This window comes from Echinops telfairi, unplaced genomic scaffold (genome assembly GCF_000313985.2).
Source record: "Echinops telfairi isolate 266 unplaced genomic scaffold, ASM31398v2 ScPeMD7_443;HRSCAF=831, whole genome shotgun sequence".
Lineage (NCBI taxonomy): Eukaryota > Metazoa > Chordata > Mammalia > Afrosoricida > Tenrecidae > Echinops > Echinops telfairi.
The window spans coordinates 81,529,471-81,537,190 of NW_022104341.1; positions in this window are offsets into that span (position 1 = coordinate 81,529,471).

Sequence of the window (7,720 nt, forward strand, 5' to 3'; positions counted from 1 at the left end):
TGTACACCCCTTCCTTGTCCCCTTCCTGTTACATGTATGCCTCTTGTACAACCTTACATATATGCTTCGCTTGGCTGGCTTGCACAAGATTATATAAGTCTGTGAGTGAATAAAGTACGGTCCCATTCTGGTTCTGGTCATCATGAAAGAGGTGAGCCCTTGCATGCTTTATTTTATCTGGTGTCTCTTTAAATTACACAACCTCAATGACACAACTGTCCCCTTGGACCCATACAGTTATGGAGGCTGGTCACCCTCAAATACCAAATGAGATGCATCAACAAATAGATGAAACAGATGCATTATTGAAAGTGCTTACTCAGTTATATCAAGAAATTTGGAAGCAAGTACTTGGTCAACCAACTGGAAGAGACTCATATTCATACCTACTCCTAAGAAAGGTGATCAAAGAGAATGTAGAAAGTATTAAGCAATATCATTTATTTTGCAAGCTAATTCAAAAGCACTCTGGTCATTTGTCAACAAGGAACTATCAGAAGCTCAGGCTGGGTTCAAACAACGTGGAATGAGGTCTGATGGATCTTGACCAAATGTAGAAAATACCAGAAAGATGTGTCCTTGTGTTTTATCAACTATGCAAAGATATTCAATTGTGAAAAAAATAAAATAAAAAGATATTCAATTGTTTGGATCATAACGAATTATGGGAAACATGATCAAGGTGGGAACTTCAGAACACGTAATTGTGCTCATGCAAAAATGCTCACGGATCAAGAGGAATGCCATGTGAATTAAACAAGGGACTTCTAAGTTGTGCACTTAGGGGAGGACATGTGACAGGATTCTATCCTTTCATCCTGTGTACTCAATACATCTGCCAAACACACAGTCCACAAAGTTGGACTAGATGAACAACGTGGCATCAGAAATGGAGGGAAACTCATGCACAACCGTGAGTATATAGATGGCATGAGCCGGCTGCAAAAGTGAACGGGACTTGAAGCATTTACTAATGAAGATCAAAGACTAGAGCCTTCAGTGTGGTATACTTGTTATGATAACAAAACTCCTCATAACGGGACCGATAGACAACATTATGATAGATGACAAAGAAGTTCAATCACTTCATTCTACTTGGATCAACTATCGATGTCCATGAAAGAAGACATCAGGAAATACTGCATTGGAGAAACCTGCTGTGGAAGACCTTTAAAATGTGGAAAGGCACAGATGTTCCGAGCCTGTGTGAACGACTTCTGCATCAGGTGCTTGACCCCAGGTGAGCCACTGGGGGCAGCGGGGAAGGAGTCTCCCACTGCTTCACCCTTCCCACCACATCCCTGTGAGGTCTTGCGTGCTGGGTGGCTCAGCCCCCGAAGTCCTCGTTCCTGGGCCCTGGCCCTGGCCCAGTTTGCAACTTCGCTTTCTTTCTTGTCTTCCTGTGCTTTCACTCCCTTCTCTCTCTGCCTTCCTTCTGCTTCTCTTTCCTTCTTTTCCCTCTTTCCTTCTTTTCCCTCTTTCCTTCTTTCGCTTAGTTGTGTTTTTTCCTTGCTATTCTCTTTTCTACTTCCCCTGCCCTAGTTTTGCTTGTTGTCGTTTTTCTTTTTCTTAACCCCTATTTTTACCTTTTTCGTTTTCACTATTACTTTTGCTTGCTTTCCCAGGCTTTTAAAAAATGTTTTGGTTTTTTAAATTACTTTCTGTGTTAGTCTGGGTAAACTAGAGAAACAAATCCACAGAAACTCTGTGTATATGAGAGTTTTATATAAAGAGTAATGTACATTAAGAAAGCATTCCCACCCAGTGCTGTCCAAGCCCATAAGTCTGACACCAACCTACAAAGTCCTCCTCCATCTCACAAAACACAGGCAATGACGCCGACTGCAGGAGGAAAGCCGAATCAGTGAGTGTGTAAGCATCTCAGCGCTGGCAGGGGTCTCCACACCGCTGCTCCAGCACCCAGGATTGCATCAGCATAGGTCCATGTGGCTTCTCCTCAGGGATGTCTCCCAGGAAGTGAGCCCTGCCAGCTGAAGCAGGGAACTGGCTAAGGCAGCTGCACCTTGGCCCAACCATCGGAAAGCAAGAGACCCGAGAACTAGAAAGGCAAGGCTCACTGAGCCATTTATCTCTCCGCCCTTCAATTAAACCCACATGTGTGTATCGTCCAGGTTGGCACAATAAACCTTAACTATCTCACTTTCCTATTTGGTTGCTGTTTGTTTTTATTTTCACCTCTTGTGGTGTTTTTATTTTTCCCTTGTTCCACCAAGCTAGAAACAACAATTGTGCCCACATAAGTGAGCAGAATCCATACCTCCTACAGCCACATCTCCTGGGGGGAGGCCTATTTCCCAGTCCTGTGCCACCCGATCATCAAGAAATAGCCAAAAATGCCCACCAAGCACGCCCTCCCCTGTGCTATGTGAACAGCACACACCCACACATCTCTAGGACATCCACCAGGAAGCAGGCTAAGTGAGTAGCCAACGTCTCAACAACATACAATCATCAATATCACAGAGTGCTGTCTTAGAAACAACAAATAATTTCCGTTCCCATGAAGAACAAAACCAGGAGGCTCAAACAAGTGATCAATCTACAGTCAGGAGACCTGTTTCAGGAAGAAAACGCCCAGGAACTCTCTGACAGGAGAGCCAAAGGAATGGCATTTGGAATCCTTCAACAGATTGAGGCAATGGTCAACACAACCAAGAAAACCGCAGAAAACAACTTCCTGGGAATTCAGGAAAGCAAATACAAGAATAAATGAAAAAAAAATAAATGAAACATTAGAACCACACAAAAACAGCAAATAGAAACCCAGCAGGTCAATAGAGAGAGAAAATTGTCAGACAGTTGTTGGCAAAAAGGTCCATTACATTATGAAAATCAAGAAGATAGGCATTGGGGGGGCAAGGGGAGGAAGGGGGAACACATCACCAGGTTGGATTATAGCCCCTGCCCCTCCCAGGAAGACAAATAACAGAAATGTGAGTGAAGGGAAACAACAGACAGTGTAAGATACAAAATAATAATAATATATAATTGATCAAGGATTTTCACGAGGATGGGAGAGTCGGGGAGGGAGGGGAAAGAAGAGCTGATTCCAAGGGCTCAAGTAGAAAGAAAATGTTTGGGAAAGGTTGATGGCAACATATACACAAGTGTGCTTAATAAAACTGAATGATGGATTACTATAAGATTTGTAAGATCCCCCCAAGAAAATGATTAACAATAAAAAAGAAGATATGCATTCAAGAAGCTGTACAAATCTCACATAAAGCAGAACCCAAGAGAAAATCACCAGAGCATATCATAATATCATAACTTTCTAAACAAAACATAATCCTGAGAACTCAATTGGGCGGGGGGGACGAATAGTTACTACAGAGGAGAACCAGTAAGACTAAGCTCCGATTCTCAGGAGAAGCCATGCAGGCAAGAAAGCAATGTGATGACATACGTACATAAAACTCTGAAAGGAAAGCAAAAGAGCTCCCCACCAGGAACCAGATACCCAGCACGCTTTTCCCTCAACTGCAAAGTGAAACGAGGCCATTTCTAGATAAAGAGAAATTAAAGGGATTTGTAAAAGCGAAGCCAATATTATAAAAATTCCTAAGGGGAGTTCTTTAGAAAGAGAACCCGTAACAGTAGACAACAACCGGAAATTAAAACGCATGACACCACCCAGAAGTCAGCCTGGATATAGAAGTATCATAGTGGTGACACGGTGGATTACAAATTGCACTGCTGACCATAAGGTCACACGGTCAACTGTTGAAAACCAACAGCCACTCTGAAGGAGAAAGATGAGGCTACAGGGTGTCTCTGGATCAGAATCAACTCAATGGCTGAGTTTAAGAAATGCATTTACCCATAAAACCAGCAGAGGGCAGTACAAGACCATGTATGACCTTACTGTTTTCCGGGTTCCAGTTTTCCCAAGCAAGGAGGAGCTGGTACACGGCTGGAGCTGCAATGTAGGGCTGACTTAAACACACAGTCAGTGCTTTTTCCCGTAGAAAGAAACTCAAGAGGCCCCAGGTAGCCTCTCTTAGACACACACACACATACACACACACACACACACACACATACACACACACACGTCTAGCAGCCCTTCAGTTAGAAGGACCCATTATTATCTCATCGCCTTGTCTCTCAGGCTGTGCACTTTAAGTTCCGTGGTTCAAATTGGATTTTTTCAGAGGTCCACTCATGCAAGTAGCCTCCCTTCCAGGGTTCCCCTTGAAGTCTTTTAATGCTCACCATTTTCATTTTACGACAGGCAAACTAGGAAGTGAGCACTGTTGGTTCCCCTTTACAGATGAGGAAATGGGGTCCGAGAAGATAAAGAACATGCCTAAGGTCACATAGCTAGTGAGTGGAACATCCTAGGTGCTAGCCTGGGGTCCTCTCATGGTCAGTAGCAGCCTCCTTCAGGGCTCAAACCCTGGGAGACAAGGGCAGGAGGAAGTGTAAGGGTAAGTGGGCTACAGGTCATAGCCCAAGAGCTATCTTCCCTGGATAATCATTCTCATCTTACACTAAGCCAGTCACTTGAAACTCTTCCCTGCCCGCCCCTTCCCCCCCCCCCCCCCCAACACACACACAGGATGAAACTCTTCTGTGGTATTTCCCCCTGGGAACCATTGTGCAGGGCGGAGCCTGAGTATATTGGTGTACACCAGAGCCTGGGACAGAGCCTCGTAGAGCAGGGGTTCTCTAGGGTGGGTTTGTTGGATGAGTGGGTGGATGGATGGATAGATAAATGGATGGATGGAATGAGTCGCCAAGATGAAGGACCATGTCTAACACCTCCAGGGTCTCATCTACTCCTCCAATAACTTAATCCAGCAAATAGACCCTGAGGTGCTCTCAGTACTGGGCCTGCTCTGGGCCCTGGAGACACAGTTTAAGATAAGAACACTGCAGTTACTATACAGCAGAAGCGTCAAAGCTTGCAGCAACCCAATGGAGGCTGTACCGAGAATAGAAGGGGAATTCCATCAGGGTAGCACCCCACCCCTACCACAATAATGCTGAGAACCAGTTGCTGTTTCTGCCTGCTTAAGACCCATTGGGAGAAACACCATTGTTCAGCTTGGTGCCGGACCCATTCCTACCACCAGTCTTCCCATTGTTCATGGGCCCTTCACCAGGGTACAGGATGCAGCTGCCGGCACCACAGCAGGAAGAATGAGGAGAGGGCAGGGGGAAGCTGAGGAGGGCATCCCCAGAGATGTGGGATGCTTCCGCTGAGAATTCCTTCCCAGCTGAGCTACAGACAATGGTCCTGGACAGCAGGCTCCAGCAGCAAGACACCAGGCGAGACCAGGCTTACTGGCTGGGTGGAGACTGGGGAGCCCCACGACTGGGACCTTTAACCTGCAGGTCTGAACTGAGCTCCCCTCTGTGTTAGAATAACCAACCATTTAGGATCGAAGGGGCAGTATTTACCCAAGGTCCAAGTTCCAAGAATTAAGAAAAGAGGAGGATGGGGAACAGGGAGGAAGCGGGATACTGGATGGTCCACTGAGGGGTTGCAATGGATGAGTTGATTCACAATATGTAGGAATCGTTGAATGTAAAACTGATGATCTGCGCTGTAAGCCTTCGCCTAATCCACAATTTTTTTAAAACCTTATTAATTTCCATTCTTCTGTATCCTCCTTTAAGCAGCGCTGAGCACCAAGGGAATACCCCTGGGGCACAGTGATCAAACACTCTGTCCCACTGCTAATGAAATGGTCAGAGGTTTGAGTCTACCTTCTGCCCCTTGGGGAAAAGACGTGGTCATCTGCTCTGTAGACATTGCAGAAAGGCCTGGTGATTGCCTTCTGAAAATCAACCAATGAAAAACCTGTGGGGATCAATCTGTGGTCCAAGCCATCACGGGGATGGGAAGGACTATTCAGGGCTTCGTTCCCTTGTACCTAGGGTCACCATGAACCAGGTCCGGCTTGAACCACAAAAGCACCAGGAGGTGACGGCAAAGAAGATTCTCGTAGTGCACGGAGGCACGGTTTTCTACTGGGGAGATGAAGAACTCTTCCGGTAAGAAAAGTACTGTCATCGTCAACGTCACATTCACGAAATCTGCAATAAGCCCCACTGAATCATTAGCCAAAACACTTAATGGAACAGCTGACGTTTATTGGGTACTTACTATGTGCCAAGGAGGCCTGGTAGCATAGTGGGTTAAGGGTTGGGCTACTAACCACAAAGTCAGCAGTTCAAAACCACCAGCCACTCCTCTGGAGAAAAACGGAGGTGTCTGCTCCTGTAACGAGTGATAGCCTGGGAAAATCTATGGAGCCATACAACTCTGCTGTCTAGGGTCTCTATCATCAGAATCGACTAGGTGGCAGTGGGTTTGTTTCAGTTACACCTGGGTTTATAATCCCATTTGGGAATAGGCTGTCTTTACTTGTTAGTATCTTTTGAGGTATTAAAAAAAAATTAAACAAGCCAGGGGAGATGGGGTAAGATAAGATTCCAAGACACATAGATTCCAAGGAACGGGAAGCAGAAATTGGAGAAAAAAGGACCTTCCTCCAGGGCCAACACAGAGAGAGAAACCCTTCCCCTAGGGCCAGCCCTCTCAATCCGGGCTCCGAGCCTCCTAAACTGGGAGAAATCACAGTTCTGTCTACTAACGCCACCCACCTGTGGTATGTGTGTCACAGCAGCTCGAGCATGCTAAGACAGTGGCCACACCTTTGTCCGAGGAGCCACGGGCAACCTAAGACTCTCATTGCAGGACCCCAGCTCTGAGAGGTTTGATCCAATCCCTGAATTTGGGGGCTCCAGGGCTGAGGAAGGAGGCCACAGTGATACCAAGGGCTCCTAAAAGTGGAACACCTGCCTCACATCTTTCAAAAGATAATGCAACCTCTGGGGAGGTGTTTACCCAAGATAAGACGGATGGCATCTGTAGCCAATAAACAAACAGCGGGGATGGAGGAACTGAGAGCCAGAGCCAGCAGAAGCATCCTCTTAGCTCTCAACTCCACTCCTCCAGCTTCCCCACCCATGAAGAGCCCACGAGCAAGTTGGGGAGAGGCCTACAGTTGTGGAGAGGCCAGGGTCTGGCTAACAACACCTGGATGGTGCATCCTTGACCCTGCCCCCACTGCCCTGGATTCCTCAGCCCTCGGTTCCCTCAGGGAGGAGGTGGTGTCTTGACACAAGAGGACCACATACCCAACCCACACCTGGAGTTTTCCCAGCAATGGGAGGGGCTGCCCTTCGAGGCCACCCCTTTGACCTGGGTTTCTGGTGGCCACGGATATTTTGTGCTGAGGTCAAGGTACAGAGCCAAACAAACCGACCTAGAAGTTCTAAGTCGTCAACCTGATGAGCCCCTTGCCAAGTTCACTTCCTCAAATCCTTCAGAACAGATGTGAGTGTAACCTTAGCACAGAAACTCCCACCCTCTTCTCTGTGGCCATCTCTTACCTCTCACCTGAAACCACGCCCTCTCCTGCCCTTCCCAGGCCTTCCCAGAAACTCTCATACAGAGCAGCCCCAGAACACTGGTCATGATAGATAAGAGAAACTTGTATTTGCAGGGCTCTAAAGCACTTGAAACGTGGCCACAGAGGAACTAAATGTACATCTCTATCTAATTTTAATTAAGTTAAATGTACATTTAAGGCTACTAAGTGGATGCCTGCCCCACCCCCGAGAAGAATTTATTTCAAAGGATGGCACTGAATCCGCAGCTCCGGGAGAAGGATATATCTGACCA